The sequence below is a fragment of the Rattus rattus genome, chromosome 2 (assembly GCF_011064425.1).
Source record: "Rattus rattus isolate New Zealand chromosome 2, Rrattus_CSIRO_v1, whole genome shotgun sequence".
NCBI lineage: Eukaryota > Metazoa > Chordata > Mammalia > Rodentia > Muridae > Rattus > Rattus rattus.
This window is the reverse complement of record NC_046155.1, coordinates 94,641,299-94,663,790: the sequence shown is the minus strand read 5'-3', so window position 1 is coordinate 94,663,790 and position 22,492 is coordinate 94,641,299.

The window sequence follows — 22,492 nt, the reverse complement described above, 5'->3', positions numbered from 1 at the left end:
CGTAGTGGAAAGAATGTCTGTCCTAAGAGATACACTTGATGGGTCAGGCCTTGGGAAGAGGCTGATTTGGGGTCTTGGGGTTCACTGAAGGATCACAACTCTGTAGGGCGCTAATAAAATTAATGGAACAAAGATGCAGGCTTGGCTGGCTTCAAGAAGCTTCCTAACAGCAGGACTCTATAGAACTCAGGAAAGCACACTATGACCCTCCAAGGAAGAAGAGAATCCCCAAAGGCAAGCCATCAGAGCAAGGAATCTCCTAGTCCAAGAGTTCCAGGGAATTGATTAAGGAAACAGACTAGTCTTATGTCTTATTCTTAAAAGACCATCAACAGACTCGCCACTCACAAATGAAGCCTCCCAGTGTGAGTGCATCAGAAAGCAAAACCAGAGCCTTGGAGGGTGGAGTAGTAGAGGATCTGTGGTTAGACTCAGGGTTGAAAGCCTGTGTGAATGCAGCCATAGGAGGAACCAATCTAGATCATGTTTTCTCAACTGCAAGTTACCAAGAATGAGAATAACCCACAAGGATTAATAGGGATAACCTCTAGGAAAGCACGATGTAGGACAGTGGCATATAGTAGGCATTCCTAGACCTTGGGTATATGGTCTGTGTAACTATGTAGATCACACTCCTCTGCTCCACTAGGTTCACCTGTCCTTGGTCACAGCCCTCCCAAGGTATACCAATTCCTTCCTTTCATGAGCTCCCAAGTAGTCAGACAAGAGGAAGCCAAGAACAATCTGGAACATCAGAATAAGCACCCCCACTCCCACCCCACCTCCACCCCCATCCTCAGCACATGGTGAGTGCAGCCAGAGATGTAATCACATCCCCGAAGTTAAATGGCCTGAAAAACTCAGAAAGAACCAGTGTGAATTGCCTTCTAAATGCATCAGGTTTCTGGACTATTCCCAGCTCCCTGTCTCCTTAACTATGGCTTCTGCAGTGGCTCAAACACAGGACGTGGCTTGGAATTTCAACAGCCCCCAGCATCTGCTCGGCACTCCATCATTCATTCAACACATCTTGGCCGATTGCCTCTCTAGACAGACTTTGCAGCCAGGCATTAAGGTGCAAAAGAGCTGCCAGTCTGCTGGAGAGGGGAGGGCAAGGGTATCAGTCAGCACTGGGACAAAGTTACAAACAGTCCTGTGACCACAGGAAGGATGAGGCAATGACTCATTCTAAAAGTGGCTTTGAAATCAGCTTGCATGTAGGGAGCAACTGGCATGAGGCAGATTCTGGGATGGAAATGTTTATATAAATTATTTCTATTTAGGCACAATTATGATAATATTTTACAAAGGAAGAATGAGGAATCAGGCAGATATAGGGGTTCTCAAATCTAAAGAGCTCATGAGGCGAGGTCAAGATTCAAACTTAAGTCTGTACCACTCCTAGGCCAGTTCCACCGAGCGAGCTGTGCCGATATCAAAGAGCCTGTTCAATACCATTTTTATTCTGGGACTCTAGGCAAACATGCTTTTGTGTCTATGTTCTGAGTCTATGTGTGCATACATGTGTATGCATGCACATGTTTGCCCCTGCATGTGGAGACCAGAGGTTGACATCAGGTGTCTTGTTCTGTTCTTTCTTTCTTTCTTTCTTTCTTTCTTTCTTTCTTTCTTTCTTTCTTTCTTTCTTTCTTTCTTTCTTTCTCTCTCTCTCTCTCTCTCTCTTTCCTTCCTTCCTTCCTTCCTTCCTTCCTTCCTTCCTTCCTTCCTTCCTTTCTGAGACAAAGTATGTCATAGAACCTGAAACTCACTGTTTCAGTACACTACAATGCCTAGCTTCTGTGTGGTTTCTGGAGAGCTGAACTCGGATCTGCATACTTGTATAGCAAGTACTTTAACTACCAAATTATCTACACAGTCCTACTACTGTATACCTTCAAACCTCTTCCTTGTGCATATGTTATGCTCAGACCAGAATGTAGTCACACAAACTGAGTTCCCCAGGAAGCTTTCCCCAGCACAACCCTCCATGACTGACAGGAAGCCTCCATGCCTGTCATGGCAGCAGTCCGGGGAAACAGGTTATAAGAGACTCCAAGGTACAGAGGATCTGTAGAGAGGATCCATGGCTAAGCTCTCAGTGGAGCTTAGAGCTGGGCAAAGTAACGGGGAAGAAGGAATTACCACGGTCTCTTTCTCCAGGCTGCTCTGGCTTTCTGCCTGAGAAAGAAAACCACTCCTCTCTGTGCCAAGGATCCTTGGAGGAATATTTATGAGACATTAAAACCACTGCCGTCACATCTTTAAAAATTCTTGTACATGTAATTATGGGTCCATGGATTCAATTCCTGGATGTGGTATTAATTACTTCCCTGCAGCTTGTAATATTCAGGGATGGGGAATGAGGACATGCAGCCAGGAGGTCTCTTGACTTTCCCTCTGTCACTGCAGACACTTCATGCATTTGTTGCTATTACAGTGGCCACCATGGTCCTTCCATACTCCACCCTCATGTTGGGCTCCTACCATAAAGGCTGGTTGACCAGCTGGGGACACTTAGTTGGCCTTGGCCAGTAGAAGGCATAAGAGAGGGACAAGTAGGATTACTACTGCTCCTCCAGTCTCCCTTCTAGCACAGTGTATTTGTGGGAGAGAGGGGTGTTCATCTTCTTCCTTAGCCTAAAACTATTAACTACATCCACGCTGACTATATCCTTGATAAACAAAATAGGAAAACAAATAATAGAAATTGTTTTCCAATAATTCATTCACTTATCCAAAAAGCCCTTAGATCATTCTTTGTGCCAAACCTTGATAAAGATTTCAATCCTAAGAAAGAGTGACCTACTGGCCCAATTTGAGACCCATCCCCTTGGCAAGCACTAATCCCTGACACTATTAATAATATTCCGTAATGCTTGCAAACAGGAGCGTGTTGTCCTCTGAGAGGCTCCACCCAGCAGCTGACTGAAACAGATGCAGACCCAAAGCCAAACACTGGACAGAGCTCAGGGACTGTTGTGGAAGAGTTAGGGGAAAGATTGAGGAACCCACAGGAAGTCCAACCGATGCAACTAACCTGGGCCCTTGGGGCTCTTAGAGACTGAGCTACCAACAAAAGAGCATACACGTGCTGGACATAGCACACATGCCCCAACATGCACATAGATAGCAGAGGTTCAGCACCGTCTTCATGCAGCACCCCCAACCCCCAACAACAGCTGGGATGGGAGTGGTACCCTCAATCTTTTGCCTGCCTGTGGATCCTATTCCCCTAACTGGACTGCTTCGTCTGGCCTCAATGGGAGATGATATGCCGAATTCTGAAAAGACTTAATATGACACTATAGGGGAATAGGCGGGGGTTCTAACCTGTCAGAAGAGGAAAGGATGGGGAATAGGAGGAGAGACTGTATGAGGGGCAGAGACCAGGAGAGGAAAGGATTGAGATGTAAAGTGACTAAATAAATAAATAAATAAATAAATAAATAAATAAATAAATGGGAAAAAAGAAGAAGAAGGAAGGAAGGAAGGAAAGGAAGGAAGGAAGGAAGGAAGAAGAAGGAAGGAAGGAAGGAAGGAAGGAAGGAAGGAAGGAAGGAAGGAAGGAAGGAAGGAGCATCCTCATGAGCTGTAAACCTGCTTTGAAGTCTGCAGGATACTGAACCTTCAGTATGTACTGTGGGACCAAGAATAGCTTCCGTACTAGAACAAAGATAAAGTTTCCTCATCCTACTGATTTATCTGATATGACACTGCCAGTCACACACTTGACCTGGGGAGACAGGACTCCAGGGGACCCCTGACTACACTGTGTAGGAGCTGAACAATTAGACTCCAAATATGGTGTGCACAGAGCATGGGCATGAGCTAGCAGGAGCCTGAGTTCAAATCTTCCTAGTCAGGGTTTCTTCTATGAACCATAAGACACTTTGGTGCTGCTTGAATTCACTCACCAACCATAGAACTTTCTATATGGGACCAGCCTTGCATGGAGTTCGGCTTCAGAACCTTTTTCATTGTCCTTTCTCCAGGGGCACTCACATCTTCTTGTTACCCTCACCCTGGTACTGGTCCTGAGCCCAGGGTTTCAGTATCTGTCACTAATACGCTACTCTATCAGTACACACTAGGGACCCTCTGGCTATACCTCCCAATTCCTTTCCTTCATGAGGCCTTGGAGTGTGTGTATGTAAGGAAAAGCCATTTGTGGGAATTCTCTGCTCAGTCCACAGCCACTAGTCCCTGAGCAGTACTGTAGGCTGCAGGGGACAGGGCTAGTATCCAGTTTGGAACTGCAGGGAGTGGAGAAAAGTCCCACCACTGAATGATTTTGACCTTGTTCCATGATTTTTCACCTTGGACAATTATTAGTTTGTTGAAGAACTCTCTTCAGTCTCAAAGCCCGGGCTACTCTCAGGGTTGTTTAAACAAGAATCTAGGGCTGAAGCTTACGTTCATGATACAAATGTTCAGCCAAGACTAAGTTCACTGTCAGCATTTTGAGTAACTTACACCAGATGGTCAGTCATGTCCACTCAGAACAGTAGATGGGAGCAAATAGGAGCTCTCCATTATAGAAAACCAAAAGAAGCTGGGCTGCTAACTGCTCTATTTATGGACTTCATTTACAAAAATGTAATCCCCTATTAAGAAAAGAGCATATATGGATTAACTCCTGTAATCAAAAAATGTAATTAATAACCCAGTTACAACACGATTTTGAAGAGCTAATAATCCCTAAGTACAAATTATGCACGCTCATTAAAATCAAACTGTTATAAACTCCATTTATCCAACAAATACTTCCTTGTCTGACAGATTGCTTTATTTTACAGCTGTAGAAAATGAAAACCTGTTCTCTCCCACCCTCTGGGGCTAAAGTCTTAGAACTTTTCCCTACACCTCCCTCTTAGGGACAAGAACTTCCTGGCCTCCTCCCTCCAGCCCCCCCCCACAACCATCCACCAACCCTCATTTGCCACTTTTGACTTTGAAAGTGTCCCTATATTGGATGGCACAAAACAACCCAAGCCCAGTGATAAGTGTGTGAGGTCCTTCCATCCATAACACATTATTAAGTCGATGACTCTAATTCTATTACAGAACAATGAAAAGAGGTTACAATCAGGGATGAGATCGCACTACCAAAATGTTCAAGTGTAAGAGCTGATATCAGACTCACAGGTGCAGTCACCCTATGTGTGACCCAGAGGACTATGCTGAGCAGGGGACGGGGGTCTTCCCAGTGGCTATTTCTAGCTCTGCTAGCTATCCGTATGCAAAAAGACACTGTATTATGACCCCCGTCTCTCACTCTAAAGGAAAATCAATTCTAGATAGACCATAGATCCAAATAGAATGGCAGAAAGAGAAATTTTACAAGAAAAAGTAGGCAGTTTTCTTAATCATGATGCAAAAATATGTTAAGCATAAAGAAAAGTTTATCAACTTAATTTGACCGAAATGGAAATTTCTATTTGTCAAATGGGACCATTAAGAGAGTGAAAGCACCTGGGAAGGGGGCATCAGGGAATCTATGAGGGTGACTCTAGCTGAGACTCCTAGCAATGGGAGATAGGGAACCTAAAGTGGCCACCTCCTGTAGTCAAACAGGACTCCCAGTGAAGACCTAAGGACACCAACATGCCCACAAAACCTTTGACCCAAAATGTGTCCTGCCTACAAGGTGTGCAGGGACAAAGATGGAGCAGGGAATGGCTAAGCAATAACTGGCCCAACTTGAGATCATCCCATGAGCAGAAACTAACCTCTGACACTATTATGATACTCTGTTATACTTGCAGACAGGAGCTTGGCCTGACAGTCCTCTGAGAGGCCCCACCCAGCAGCTGATGGAAACGGATGCAGAGACCCACAGCCAAACATTAGATTGAGCCTGGGGAGTCTCCTGGAAGAGTTGGAGACTGAAAAGGGATAGGAACTCCACAAGAAGACCAACAGATTCAATTCTGGGGCTGCCAGAAACTGAACCCCAAACCAAAGAGCAAATATTGGCTGGACCTAGTCCTGCCCTCTAACCCATGCTCATATGTAGCAGATGCACAGCTTGATCTTCATGTGAGCGTCCAACAACTGGAGACAGGGTTGTCCTGAATTTGTTGCCCGCCTGTGGATCTCATTCTCCTAATTTGTTTGGCCTTAGGCTGTACCTGGTCCAGCCTTGACTTGATGTGCCAGGATGGGGTGATACGGGGGGGGGTCCCCCTTCTCAGAAGAGAAAAGGAGGGGAGAATGGGGGAAGGGGCTGTGTGAGGGTAGGAGGAGGAACTGTGATTGGATGTAAAGTCAATAAATAAATTAACACACAAGAGGAGGGATGAGGGAAGAAGGGAGGGAGGGAGAGAGAGACAGAGAGAGAGAGAGAGAGAGAGAGAGAGAGAGAGAGAGAGAGAGAGAGAGCCAGGTGATGGTGGCACACTCCTTTAATCCCAGCACTCTAGAGGCAGAGGGAGGTAGATCTCTGAGTTCAAAGGCAGCCTGGTCTACAGAGTGAGTTTCAGGACAGCCAGGGCTACATAGAGAAATCCTGTCAAAAACCCAATTGCGGCTAATTTCAGTTGTCAACTAGATGAACGCCAGAATCAACAGGCCTTGAGCTTCTGCCTGTTAGAGGTTTTCTTGATTATATTGGCGTAGAAAGACATGTATTATGGGTGGTACCATTTTCTGGATTGAGAGCTGGGACTGTATAAAAAGGAGATGAATTAAACCCAAACATTCTCTGCTCCCTGTTTCTTGACTGTGGATACAAAATGCCTGGCTGCTTCAAGCTTGTGTTACCTTGATGTCCCCACCATGAACTGTGTCTCCACTCAGGGTATTTTATTATATCAACTGGAAAAGGGACTCAAACAAGGCACCAACTTGGAGAAGATGAATGTGTCTGATAAGGGATTTATACTGCAATGGACCAGGAATTCCTATAAATAAACAAACAAGAAACCAAAAGCAGACTGTGTGCTTCATTGTTCAAAAAAACAAATCATAAACAAGCACTTGACAGAGGAGGATCTCCAGGGGGCCAGTAAGCTTGCGAAAGGTGCCCCCAAGTCATTAGGTACTAGAGAAACCTAAACCACAATGACACACAACATTGTGACCCCTAGAATAGCTAAAGTGAAAGTGATGCTTGCTAGGGAATGTGTGTGCTTGGAGTAGGCAAGGCAATCAAACCACATTACTGGAATCTGGGTTTGAGTTTGTACATGAGAAAAACTAGTAAACAATAGACATATGCATGTGTCAGAATGTATGTATGCATGCATGCATGCATGCATGTATAGAGGCATGGATGTATCCCAGAAACCCTAATGCTAAAATGAAAGTAGCACCTTTAGGCTTGCACAATAACTCTTCTTGAAGCACCATTTGCAAATGTCTCTAAATGGAAAGCAATCTCATTTAAAGCCAGAGCCAACACTACACAATGGTAATAATGAACAACATGGCAAGGCATGGAGGCAGACGAGCTGAGCCCAAGCTCTATGATTCCATTACATCATCATAAAGCTGGCCAAAGTTTCGTGTTCTGCGACTGGATAGAAGAGAACTTACCAGGAAGTTAGAAAGCCAGAGCCTGGGAGAGGGGAACAGAAAGATCTCAGGAAGTGGTAATGTTTGTCTAGTGCTTAATGTTCTGGTTTGCTTTACGAGGTGCTGAGCATCCTTCATGTTTAGTATACATACATGAAGAGTATATCCTTCATGCTTTGTACACACACACACACACACACACACACACACACTCACACACACCACCACCACCACCACCACCACCACCACCACCACCAACAACAACAACAACAACAACAACACAAACTATCCAACCAACCTTGGCCACTTTACTTTTTAACTATGTGACATTAGGCAAGGCATTTAATATGTCTCCTTCCTCTCTTAATTTGCTGGGATGGACAAGATTAAAAAGAAAACAATAAAAACAGAAAAGCCCCGTGACATATATCCACAGATTCCTAAACCTACATGCTTCAGACATTACATTCCTTTCTTTCCTCTTCCTCTACTTTCTCTCTCTCCTCCTATCCCTGCTGGAACATCATAGTATCTTTCTATGATCTGGGCTCTTGGAGACTTAGACTTTTTTCTCTTACTCACATTTTAAAAGGCACGAACCCAAACCAAGGTAATTATGACATAAATCGCTGTCATCGCTGTCTTGAGGGTGAAAGAGGGCATGAGACTGTGACAGCTTCTTGGGAGGTTCGGAATTACCAATGGGAGGGGACAATTCTTCCTCCAGAGGGGACAGAAGCAAGCAGCAGGCAGAGCAATGCAGGTGTGAGTTGAGGCTGAAGGTGGGCCCCATCTGGGCTCAGTTCAGAAGCACTGTTGTTGGGGATTGCACAAGGACTGCAGGAAGAATGCAGTAGGCACTGCATGCCAATGTGGCGTCACACTTTCTTTCCTTTTAACCACACATGGGTTGTTTTCAACAGCGAAATTCTTCACAGACCAAAAAGAAACCAAGGAAAAACCCACTTTGTTTTCTTAAAACAAGTGCCAAGGTCCTGATGAGAGGAGGAGGCCTAAGTCACAGAAAACATGAGCTTCCCAGAAAATAAACTCCTGATTACCAGGAACTTGAAACCTACTCTGCCTACGGCTCCTTCCACTACAATACTAATGGGCTTCCTGGATGGTGGTGGGCTCCGGGTGTGTACATGAACTGTCCCTTCCCCAACTGCTTAGTTCGTGCTGCCATCCTTTATCTGCCAAGCAAAAACTCTCCATTCCTTGGGGGAGGAATGAAAGGATGAATGGAGAGCTAGATGTGGGCATTCCTGTACAAAGGATGGGCAAGACTTTGAAATAAGAAAGGACCACCTGGTGTTGCCAGAAGAGAACCAAGGGAAGAGAGGTTGTCACTGTGAGATCAGGGCAGGTATCCCACACACCCTGTCCTGTGGGCTTGTAGTTCTCAGACTTGGCTGCACCTCTGAATCACACGGAACCTTTCAAACAATACTGATACCTAGGCTGCATGTTAAGTGGGTCTCGGTACAGGTACCATCATCAGCGAGCTTGAGAATCATCCAGGTCATTCTAGAAAACTATAGCCCTGGGCCCAAACCTGTTTCGGTGCTGCCTGTGGACTCAGAATAGCTTTTATCAGTGAAATGTTTGCAATGAATTTTATGTTAGGGAACATGAACACCAATTAAACAAACTCTGATTTTCTACCCAAGAAGCTCAATTCTTCTCATCAGCAGATGTAAAGCATGAAGCAGAACCCACAAACGGTGGTCACTAAACTGTGGACAGATGATGGAAAAGGATGGGGAGAGCTTGGTACAAGGGTATGGAGTCAAAAGTGGCTAAGTTGTTTGTATCTCAAAAAGCTAGAAAAGTTCTGAATACTTTCATCATAAAGAAAGGCTAGGTATATGAGGAGCTACAAGTCTAATCTGAATTAAACTCCTTTTTCATATACATATTATATATATATATTGTATATACAATATACAATATATTGAATATATATCTGAGTAGATATATCATATGGTCTACCACTAATACATGTAACTTTTTATGTTTTAGCTTAAAATTAAAACTTTGAAAACAGTGTATTCAGTGTTCCCTACACACTGAATTTCATCAATACTTGTGAAAATGTTCTTGCCCCCTCACTGTATTGGTAAATGACTATAGATCAGTGTCTCTAATATAAAATTCTCGAGCCTGAAAACCTCAGCAGGTAAAGTGCTTGCCATCCAAGCAGCAAGCATGAAGACCAGAGTTCTGATGCCCAGAACCCATGTAAATGGCAGATGAGTCTGGCCAAGCCAGTGCTCTAAATTTCAGTGTTCTGAAGGAGGAGACAGGGGACCTCTGGAACAAGCAAAGTAGCTAGACTAACCTATATCAGTGAGCTCTGGGCTCAAATGAGAGACCCTGCCTCAAAGATCAAGATGGGGGATAATTGAGAAAGATGACCTATCTTAACATTGTGACTCTCACATGCCTGTGTACTCACATACACCCATAGAAACACATGTGAACGTGAACTCAAATACCACACACACATACAAAATAGGTATTTCAGATTTTGAATATTCTTCTTATTTGGAAGTATTTGTGTTTATAAAATATCTTTGAAAGAGCACCTCTAAAAGTAGCATTCATTTATATTTCAAATACACCATATACACACAGCATGAAGGGAATTTTACATGCTATTTTAAATTACCACTGTATAAGACAAAGTCTGTTTCCAGTGAATTATATGACTTGGTGTGAGGTTGTCACTCAAATGGTTTCAGGTTCAGAAACATTTCAGAATTGGGGGTTAGTGATGCTCCATGCATACTCACTTCCCCACTGGACCAGAAACCTAAAATATTTATATCTGGCCCTTCACAGCAACATTTGTTGACCCCTGCTAAAGTTGATAGAAAATGACTGAATTATTTGTAGCAAGAAACAAAGAAACATGATAAGGATTTGCTCAAAATGGCCATCTGGGACAGACTTGAGGTGAATCAAGAGAGAAAAGAATAGGGAAAAAATACCATCATCATTTTTGCTTTGGCTGAGGGAGGAGCTCTATAGGAAGAGTGGGAATGAAGCAGGTGAAGGAGCCAGTCCTCAGAGGTTTGAGAAGCAGCAGGAACATTCAGGGCATTGGACTTTGGAGAAGAGGCCAAGAGGAAGTCCAAGAGACCTTGCTAGGGCTATGAAGATCAGACAAAGCCAACAGCACTATCATGGTAGTTTACAAAGATGTGAAGCCCTCAAGCATGTGATAGGAAGATGGCAGTTATTATAGTTGCCATCCCAAAGATGTGCCCAAACCAGGTACAGAAGGATCCAGAGAACCCTGGCTGAGTGTATCTATTGGCACTGGTGAACTTGATCCAGCATGTTTAGTAAGAAATAACAGTCCTTATCCTTCCTCTCTTCCTTCTTATATTTATCTTCAAAAAGACCCTATGTGCTCTTTCGAATGGAATGGTTCACTTCTAGTACTTCTGTATATAGACATTTTGGCGTGAAAGGACAATTGTACTTTAATACTACTTGTCTCCTCAAATCATACTCAGCGCCAATCCCTGTGACATCGAATAGGGTATACTGTCCCTATTTCACAGAAAGAAGCAGTGAGGCAGAGAAGAGCAGGAACTTGGGTGACAACACATAGTCAGGAAAAAACAGGCTGATTCAGTATAGATCCCCCTCTCAGTGTTCTGAGGGGGTCACCAAGATTGCTGTGTGGCTCATAACTGTAGTCAGAATACCTCCTGGTATCTGTTTGATATGGACCCCAAACCTTCATTTATGTTCCTCAGGCCAAGTCCCTGAGGTCCTGTGTTTGAACTCCAGCCCTGCTTGTCCTTGTACTCTGAACCTCAGTTCTTCCATTTGGAAAAGGTGTATTGCACCTTCTAGAATTGCCGAGAGGAGCTCATGAGGCAATGTAGAACACTCAGTTCAGTCTCGGTGATGCACACAACTACCTATTTAGTTGTGTCTTCCCATTAGCCCATAATCTCAGTGGAGCTTGGCTTCAGTGTACGTATACAAGAATGCAATGGAATTGCAAATATAGACTCGGGAGGCAAAATGTTGGAGTCCCAAAACTGGTTCTGCAACTAACTAGCTGTGCTACCCTCGGGGAGTCATTTACAAAAACAGATGCACATTGGTTCTGTAGCCTTAAGAATTCAGTGAGTGGCACGTATGTGGGATGCCAGTCACAGGACCAAGCTATAGGAAAGATCCAGACAGGGCAGTGTGAGCTATCACCATTGTTCTATAGTTTCGTTTATTTCCTGGACATATTTTCACGCTAGTCCAGTCACTCAGATCTAAGTAAATCAACCCAAACTGGGGTCAAGGAGCAGTGCCAGGAGCCTGCCAAGGGACGCATCCATCCAGGGTTTACCAGCAACCTTTCCACGCCTGATCTGTGCCATCCTTGGGGATGCCACATGTAGTAAGTCGCCCGCCCAGGCCCATGTCTGAGGTCTCCACAACTTGATGAACTACTAAAAATTGGTTTATACAGCAGCACACAGGCAATCGTCTTCTCTGTGTGGGTTTATATAGTAAAGTAGCCAGTATTAATCATGGAGAGCCACAGGCCCTTATCAATCCTGACACTCAAAAAATTCTGAAACCAAAAGGTTGCTTGGGTTCTTTCTTTCCTCCTTCTTCTTCTTTTTTAATAACTCAGTTGATGGCAAAACCTGACCTGCAGTGATGTGCGGCTATTTATTGTCTTTATTTTTCCCACTTAGTGTGACAGTCAGACATTTTCCTGCAGAAAAATTAATAGGCTTGATTATAGAACACTGCCCCAGACTCCACCAGGGGTATTATAGAATACACAGTATATGCAACCCATTTCCCTTCAAACATCCAAAGACACAAATTCCCGAACATATCTGACCCCAAGGCTCTGGAAGATGAATTGTGGACATGCATTTATTATTTCCTTGGGACAGCTGTAATCACTCCTGTTGTTCCCTTCAACCAAAAGATACAGAAAATTGGTGTTTGCCCATAACTGAATGACTTTTTATTTCTCTTTGAAAAAAAATTCAATATATTGTTGAGATCTAAGCAATAAAATCAACTTTCCTCTTTTTTATGGAGTTAATATTTCAAATATTTACTTATGGCCAGTCCAGATTTCTACAGACTGTTCTCAGAGAGAAAGAGGCAGTGTTGAAGTTAAAGCCAGCCAACATCTACCACGCCTTAGGCCCAGGAACACCGCAGGACAGATGCAGAGATGACGCAGAGATTGTAAGGGTGAAGGTTTCATTTCCTACCCCACAAGGCCATAGTCATTTACTCTTTCCTTGTGGTGGTGGCTCACAGGGGTGTCCTGCTGGGTCACAGAAAATGGGTGCTGGCTTTGGACAGGACAGAGTAGATTGTGAACTTGGGAGCAGGGGGTGCAAGACAAAGGAAGCAATGGCTTCAATGTCTAGTTTAGTAGTTGTGGTCATGGCTGACCACTGATGGGTCCTGAAGTGACAGGTGACATCAGTAGCCTGGATGACTGTTTGCTTGTTAATGTTAGCTCCCTCAGTGAAGGAGAGTCTATGCATCATATGCATAGACATATGATGTTTCCATATATCCTCTGGACCATAACGATTGGTATCCTTGATTCCTAAATGCATCTGTCCAGCCCTTGTCCCTCATCCTCTCCTCTTTTCCCTATGGCATAGCCAGGGCAGATGGGCTGGAAAACAGGTGTTCTGATCTCTGTTGTCTATCTGCTATGCAAACAGGGACAAGCCACAGAGTCTCTCCAAGTGTTCATAATATACCCAGCTTGTGAGACCTTGAAATGTAAGTCCTAGCTAACAAACATACCAGCCAAACCAGCATACAAGAGAGCATATAAGAGAGGACTCGAGCCCAAAGAGATGAGGAAGAGACAACTCATCCCCATAACACCTGATGGTTTGCACCTCTGGCTATCCTTCTTCTTGGTCCCAAATCAATCAATTCCGACTGCTTGATAGCAAGATATCCCTGAAACACAGCCCTATAGGTTCTGAAGACATTTTGTAAAACTGATAGATCAAAGCAAGACTGAGCAGTCATTCTGTCTCAGGGCAGGCATGGACGACACCAGGGTGAGATGCACACAAGGATGGCACTTTGAACAAGGTCTTGCACCCGGGGGATGCATGACTAGGCGAGACCAGGCATATATGTGAACTGAGGAGGTACAGTAGGAAGATGAAAGATGACCCACTAAATCTGTCACCAGCTCCACTTTGACAGACTCAAATAAGATAGAAAAGGCCACGGGCAACACATCACTCACATCTCAGGGTCTTTACTGTGACTTCAAGTGGCTACAGCATCAGGTCCAAAAGCCTATCTTAAGCTTTTCCAGAATTCTTCACATCTCACTCTGGACATTCACCATCTTCTATTCTGTCTATTCCACAAATGGAAAAGTAACACAGGCCCTGAGGAGCTGAGTTAAAAACAGGTTCGTATTTTTATTCTTCGCTCTCACTAAATATCAGAGGCCCATTCTGGGGCTCAGTACTCAGGATACAGACTTGTCACCCAGACAGACAGACAGACAGACAGACACACACACACACACAGAGAAAGAGAGAGAGAGAGAGAGAGACACAGAGAGACACAGACACAGACACAGACACAGACACACACACACACACACACACACACACACACACACACACAGAGAGAGGGGGGGTTCTCTATGCCCTCAAGCAGAAGAAGAGCTAAGGAGAGATCTGGGTCTCCACTTGCTCACTTGTAAACTGCAGAGCAACAGTACTGGTTAGCCCAAGGACCACTGATGGGACAACACAAGGCAGGTGTGCAACACAACCACATCTCTCTGCAATTAAGGTTTTTCCCAAATGTTTGCTCAGAGCTGACCTCCCCACCCTGCCCACATCTTTGCCTTTCACCCCTACTTTTCCATGACTAACACATCTGGAAGATCCATGGACTGTTAATCTTTCTGAAATATCCCCTCACTAGCTTTCCAACATTTTCCGGTTGCATGAACCTTGTGGCTCTTCCCAACTGTGTGGTGTTTGGACTCAACACTGCTTCCTTAATCTGTATCTCACCTCACCCTAGCTCCTTGCCTCCCATGATCTTTGCTTTATGCATTACTATGCTTTATGTACATAGTTCTAGAAGTATCTGACTGATTTGCCCCTTTAGAGAGGGGAAAACAGATGTCATACACAGTCCCTTAAAGACTGGGGCTACTCAGCAGCCAGTCTCTCTAACAGTTGAGGCAGAGGAACCCTCAACAGAAGTTCTATGGTCTCCAGCTCTCAATGGACTCATCACTTACGTCTTTCTGGCTCCCAAAGCAGCCAGTTCCTTATACTGCTGCCATGGACCTTCCATTCCAGGTAGAAGAAACTGCCAAATGACATCTCTAATTGGAGGGTGTGCAAGGTGATGACACAAAAGCCCATGGTGGCCAAGCTCAAATGCCTGCCTCCTTCCTCTGAGTGTCTCCCAGAACAGGACCTCATGGTGCCCTCCTCTCACCTATAGGTAAGCTTGCTGGATCCACAGCCTTTTCTGTTTTGCATCCCTTAGTGCCAGTGCATGGCTTAGGGAAAGACCACAAGCCAAGATGAGAGTGGATTCAGTAACTAAATTATCAGGAGAGACAGACCTGAGCCATCCCCATTAATAAAGTAACCCTGACCTTCCTTCCTTTTTCTCCCTTTTCCCCTCCATCCTTCTTGCTTTCCTTTCTTCAGCCTTGCCTTCCTTTCCCTTCACTTTCTTCAGTGTTGGGAATGGAGCAGAGGACCTTGCACATGCTGGACAAGTATTCTATCACTCAGCTGCAATCCCCAGGTCTTTCTCTCAATGGATTTTTTTTCCTGAATCCTGCTTTTGAGGGCTTAAGAGCCTAGCCAAGAACATGGGAGCCTTATAAGGAGCTTTCCAGTTCAAAGGCCAGATGCTGGTCCACACTAAGTTACAGGATTTGGTTTGAGGCATTGAGAAGCGACAGCCCAAGGGCTGAGCTGGGGAAAAGCTGGAGCTAAGAAGAAAATGACTGTGTGTATGGCTGAGGACATTAAACTCATGTCAGCCTTACACAGACCAGGCAGCAAATGTGTCTGCTCACTAGTTTTTATGTGACTATCTCGTATTCGAATTGTTTTCATTACAAATAGCACAAGGGGCACCACCCCAGGGGGGTTAGGAACATAAAAATGGTTAGAGAGCCAGTCCGGAAAGCATCGGGATCCTCACCCATCCAGGTGACTCCGTGCCACATGGCTACTGGGGGACCCCACAGATGTGCCAACCATAGGCTCCTTTATACACTCTCCTGAGCTAACCCATTATCTTCAGTATTTGATACCCAAAGTTAACTCCTTTCCAGACCAACATTTGCTGCCACTCATGGACAACAAAGGAGGACATCCCGGTCACTCCAAAGAATGTGAAGGGTCACTAGAGAATGCAAGCAGTTGGCTGCTATAGAAGCTAGGAAGTGGAAGGTGCTAAGGCCATGTGTCTGGGGAATCACTGGGCTGCTCCTGGGGATCACTTTCTTGTCCATTCCAGGGAGAGCTGGCTGCTAACGGGCTGAAAAACTTGGGCAATTTTATAACTTTTTTATTTTACCCTTATAGAATTTGCATATAACCATCAAATCAATCTTAGCTGCTGTCAAGTGAAGCTAGCATGGTGGAGACTTAGGAAAGAAGCAGTCAAGATTTTAAAAATATTGAGTCTATGCCACCAAGAAAGCCCCACTCATAAGAGGTTCTTTTAAATCATTAACATGTTAACCTTGCACAAAAGGTATCATCATCGTCGTCAGCGTCATCGTCAGCGTCATCATCATGATTGTCATGATCATCATCACCCACTTAAATTGAAAAATTAAAGCACATTTATCTTTTAAATGAACAGTGTAAATCCATGTCCGTGTGTTGCTTGTTTACATTTACTCCTACTTGTACAAGAAAAATTAGTGGTCCAATGTAGGCAGAAGGTTGACAATCTGGAATACAAGCCAAAGTGCTAGGTACTCTGTTTTTCTTCCTCTCTCTCTCTCTCTCACACACACACTGAAGTGCCCTACCCCTTACATCCTTTAACAAACTCTGAAGTGTTATGTCCTTTAGCAGAACCCACTATCACACATGTGCACAGTATAGCATTCTGCATGCAGACGTGCAATTTTCCTGTGACTTCTCAGACGGTGATGATTGGTGTCTTTTGGGATCCTGAGAGACAGGAGAGCCCAGGTCATCATTGCCCTTTCCTCCCTGTGCTTTTGCTTTTCTTATCCATCCATATTCATGGGAGGATTAATAGTGGCTGCTGAAAAGACATGACAAGAGAGAGGGAGGCAAACACTCTTATAAGCTAGAAACTTCCCTATCAGTTGCTTACTAAACATATGAGCCTAGTAGGACCCAACTTTAAGAATACAATCAGGGCTCGTGCAGAACTGACGACAGTCAACTGCAGTATGCTGAAAGTCCAACTCCAAGAAAGACAGCCAAAGGAAAATCAGGGCAGCAATGCATTATGTTCTAGACTATGTGTGGGGACAGATAAGGAATTCTTAGGTCCACAGAGGCTGGTGGAGCATCCCCTGCAATAACTAAGAAGGGAGATTCCTGCCCACAGGGGGACCCCAGGGCTTGGTTAAAAACAAACAAACAAACAAACAAACAAACAAAAAACAAAACAAAACAAAAAAACAAACCAAGTAGATCAGTCACAATGGTCAAGATCCAGAATCGCCCATCAACAAAAGGTTGAAGAAAATGTTTTACAAGTAGATAACTGAGTTTTATTCAGCCACAAATAAAAAGGAAACAATGCCATTGCAAGAAAATGGATGGATCTGGATGTTGTGATGCTAAACGAAGTCAGACGAACTACACACAAAAAGAAACAATACATTTTCTTGCATATACACAGAATCTGGATGTGTGTGTGTGTGTGTGTGTGTGTGTGTGTGTATGTATGTGTGTATGTATGTATGTAAGGAGGACTATTTAGGATAAGGAAAGGACCAGAACAAGAGAGGGTGATAGGAGGCTAAAGATGAGTAAAGTACAAAGATATTCATGTCTACAAATATCATAATGAAATCCATTATTTTGCACAAACCAATTTTAAAGAGTGGGATTTTTTTTTTAGGGAGAAGCAAGATTCAGCTATGTGAAAGGCATTCCTATCAGAGCAGACAGCACAGCTGTCCCACAGAAGTCTGAGTAAGAAGATACACAGGGAGAGGCACATGCGAATTCAGTATGGAGAACTCCTCAGGGAAGTTCATCCTACGCTGAGAAGGGACAGGCTGCATCTGGATGACAATAGTCACCATAGATCCTCTCCATGGCTTCTTAGAGGCAGAAGCATGGAGATAGCCCATGTCTTCCACAGTCCAAGTGATTCCCAGCATTACTTTGTCGTTCTTACCGAGAATGGTTGGCAATTTCCAGAAGGCAAACCAGTCCTAGGCAAGAAAACAAGAGTTCTGACTGTTTTAGCAAAAATGTGCATTTGGGTTCCATAGTCTTTTCTTGGGAACAAACAGCCACTGAAATGAGTTTCTTCTCCCTTGAAACATTTCCAATCAGGGACTGATCTGCTAGGACGTCAAAGGGGAAAAAATCCCTGCTATCATGGTCAAGAAAGAGAGACTGCTGGGATGAGAGCTGCTGTTTTCTGCTTCATCAGGACAATAAAGCCTTTGATATTTTATTGTGTGAGAGAGAGGGAAGCGTCCACTCAAGAGACAACCTGAAGTGATCATGTTTTGCATACTACCTAGGATAAGAGTGGCTAATAAAACAGCCTGGACTATCCTCAGCTTGATTAATGGATGTTTGCTAATTTGATAAACCTAAGCCACAGGCACCAAAAGGAAAAGAGAGGGAAAGCGCATCTGAGGTGATGGATGAGTCAAATTGGGCTCTTTCTACTTGCCTGGATTGAATTACTGAGACCTTAGGCGAGCCATTCAAACTCTGTAAGTTCCCTCCTCTGTCAAGAGTGGGTTATAAAACCCCCCTCATTGGGGTTGTGGGGATTAATTGGAATTGTGTATAGAAAGTGCCCAGCAAAGTTCCTGACATGCACCCTGCACTCAATAAGTGGTAATTATTATTATCTCATTAGCCCAAACTCTACCCAAGGCAGGAACCCTTCTTTAAACAGACAGCAAACTAGAGAACTATCAGGTCACTTCTTGAATAAATATTTGTTGGCTGATTCTGTAATTAGTTGGCTACATACCCAGGAGTCACACATGCATGCACACACTCTCCAGACCACACTTTTCTGTGCTAGCTGATACTTAATGGTTAAACTCCCAACATGGAAGCAGACTTTGCAAGGTTCCTCTCCAGTCCTTTCGATGTTCCCTAGCTATTTTTTTTAACCACAGAGTCTCCTTTGAAGAACTTCGCAGAACACTGCCTAACTATGGAACAAATCCCTTCCAATTTCAGGAGCAGTATGAACCTGGGTGGAGACCTTTGTGCATTTAGGGGAGAGCATATCTAACAAACATTAGAACAGGGTTCTAAATGGCAAAGTGCTGCTCTCTCCAAGGCTTCCTGTCTCCCTCCTTCCATAACTGCAGAAGAGATACATGGGTTCAGCTGGCTTACTTGTTCCCTGGGCTTTGATTTCACCACTGTAAACTGGAAAATTAAGATTACTTACATCACAGTACACTTTGGAGATTAAATAAAATATATAGTCCAAAGTTAGAATCCTGGTCTCCCCATCAAGTGCACCCTCAAGCCTCAGTTTCCTCATGAACAAAATGGAGATGATAACCACACCCATCTTGTAGGACAAAAGGGGACAAGGACAATGCGTGCTGATGCTTAGCACAGTGCCTGGTACAGAGTAAACACAGAATCGAAGTTGGCTAATGTCATTTTTCTCTTATTGTCTCTACCCCCTGACATATTTCTTCCCATGAGTCACTGTCATTTGCCACTTTTCCATTTAAAGAATGCTTTGGAGTTCAGGTTTAGACACTGCGGTCCTGAATGTTATGCCTGAGGTTTCAGGTAGAGGGCACTTTACCCAAGACAGAATTAAAAGGCCTGCCAACATGCCAGACCTCACTTCGAAGGAGTTTGATAGGCATTTATGAAGTCTTTAATTTAGATTAGAACAATTTAAAATATTTATTTAAACATCAGTGACTAGTAAATTAAAAACCATAACAAAGGAGTATCTAGAAGAAGTAAAAGTAAATGATTCATAGAGGTTTCATATATTCCAGCCCCTCTTCCTTAAAAGACTAAGGATGTATTGAGGTGTTACTTGTGTAGGCCTTGTGCTAAGCACTGGGAAACGAACGAATAAGTCAATGGATCTTCTGCCCTCTAAGAGCTCACATTCTAGGGGGAACAGATTTATAAAATGAACACAGGGCTCCCAACAGAGAAAGGTCAAAACTTCAGACTCCATGTGGTATATCAAGAAGTAAAAGATACTTTCCAGAGAAGATGACACTTATCTGGAGCACTTTTCAGCCATTTTTTGTGAGACAGTTTTGCTGGTTATAAAATTCACGCAGGACACTGAGAAAGCACATTATCAGAAAACTAGAACAGTAACCATTTTCTTACCATTAGAGGCAAAGACTGATACATTCTAGAGCATTTCTCTGTTAGTTTTCAACTCACACGTTTAACCAGTCTATATACAATGAGAAAGACATCCCAGATCAATTAACATTAAACACAAGCACTTTACATTGAGCTTAGTCCAAAACAATAACCCTGGATCTTTGCTTTGATGACTGAGCCCAGGAGCTAAAGAGTCAGGGCTGGCCTCAAGAAGTAATTGATGTTGAGTTGGATGTCGATGATTAGGTTGCATCAGAGGTATGGAGCATCCCAACTAGGGATGGAGCTGGAAGACCCTGGAGAGCTGGATTCAGTGCTCAGGAGACAGTTCAGGCCTACAGAGTTCTCAGCAAACAGGCAGTGGTTGACTCCACAGGGATGGAGGATGTCCCACAGGGAGGGTGTGCAGGGTGAGCAGAGAGATGACTAGGGTAAGGCCCCTGCCCTCTAGAAGCTCACAGTCTAGTTGTGTTCAAGTGCAAGTCATCTACCCCCAGCTAGATTGTAAGCTCCTTGAGGGCAGTCACCATTTCAAACACAGCTGTCCCTCGTCAACCAAAGGGGATAGGTTTCTGTAAACCCCTGGGGCAGGAGAAGTCAGGCTTGAGGAATTTAGGACCTTATTGTGGAGAAAAGAGACAGGGTTAGGGGAATTAAGTCACCGACCAACTTCTGTAATCATATTTTACATTGATATAAAATTGGCAATGACAGCATCCTAAAAACATTGAAAAATCCGTGACACTTAAAAATTATCAACATACAATAACAGCATACACTTTACAAGTCACTTTCATTGGCTATTCATTTCATAGACTTCTCTTCATAGCTGTAACAATATGTATATGAAATCATCTTTGTATTGTTGAGAGTGATACAACTGCTAAAGGTCATTTCTGTATGGTTTCCCATGTGACTACTCAGTGCACTTTGTTTTATTGTTCTCACCTTTAATTTTGTTTTCTGATGTGCTGAGGACTGGACCTAGGGCCTCACATGTATTCGGTAAATTTCTAGCCACTGAGCTACACTGCTAGCCCAGTACTAGATATCTATGGCTTTTATGACTTCAGTCTATGGATGTTTATCTTTTGGTCCCACAGGCAAATGCAAGTGCATGCCTACATCCTAATGAACAGGATGCTGAGGTCAGACAGCACTGCCCCCTCCCTCCACCAACACTGATATTTTCTCCCATTTCATGAACGTGATCTTTCTCTGCTCTGCAGCCCGCCTACTTTGGGGCAAGTTTCATCAAGTCCCCTGGGAAGAGGCAGCCTCCTGCGTGAGTTGGAACCTCTCTGTAGCTTCTTAAAGAATGCATAAAGGTGGAGTTGTCAATATTACAGCTGAATGTCATTCTTTTGAAGGCTTCACACATCCTTCACTTGCTAGCTTTGGGTGAATGCTCAAAGAACCCCTGTCGAACTTAGCAATTTCCTAGTCCAAAGCAAAGGATGTGGGTTATTTTCCCTCTCTCCAAACTCACTGGTCCAAATGAATATTAAGCCTGCACACAGCTCAGATACTGAAATATTTGTAGGCACATTTAATTTTCCCGTCTGGCAGGTCATGACGGCAAGAAGCAACTAATAGATGCAATCTATCTGCATTCAAGAAGGCAATTTTGAGTTCCACATGACATGCTGTCAATAGAGTCAAGTGATATGGCCCTTTAGTGAGAAAATTCTCCACCTTTCCCAGCTCATGAACCACCTGGATAAAGCCAAAGACCTGTTAACCATTGGTTCTTTGGGCACATTTATGACATAAAATTGTCACCTAGGAGGATGAACGTTGCTGGATAAGACATCAGCATGACAATGTCTTTTCAATGAAATAATCAGGTACACTTATGCAGCACTTTATAATTTACAGAATATTTCCACACATATTTCCATCTCACTTTTTCTTCATAACACCCCTGTGAGGTATCGATATTATCTCCATTTTGCAAATTCAGAAACTGAGGCTTACCCTAAGAAAGTGGCCGGTGAGGACAGCTCCTCCACCAGTGTTCTGCTTCCTGTTAGCTTTACAAGCAAAACTAAGTTGGAATGCCATTCCTTCACCATGGAATTGACAATGTCCAAGAGGCAGCCCCTTAACTCCCCCCTCCCTCCTCCACAACTGTCTTCTCTGGTTCACAGAACACCCACCAGTGGCCATCCAGACTATCCATAGCCATACATTAGTATTGTGGGTACTAGAAGTGACACTGAACACCACACACATGCACGCACACAAGCACAGTCACGATCCTATGTGAGCATGATTTGTATCAGGATTAAAATTGGAACGAACCTTGTTCAGTGCCAGCTCTTTGAATAAGATTTAACCTGTATCTTTTCTTCTAGGAAGTAGACCAGTAGCTTAGACAATAC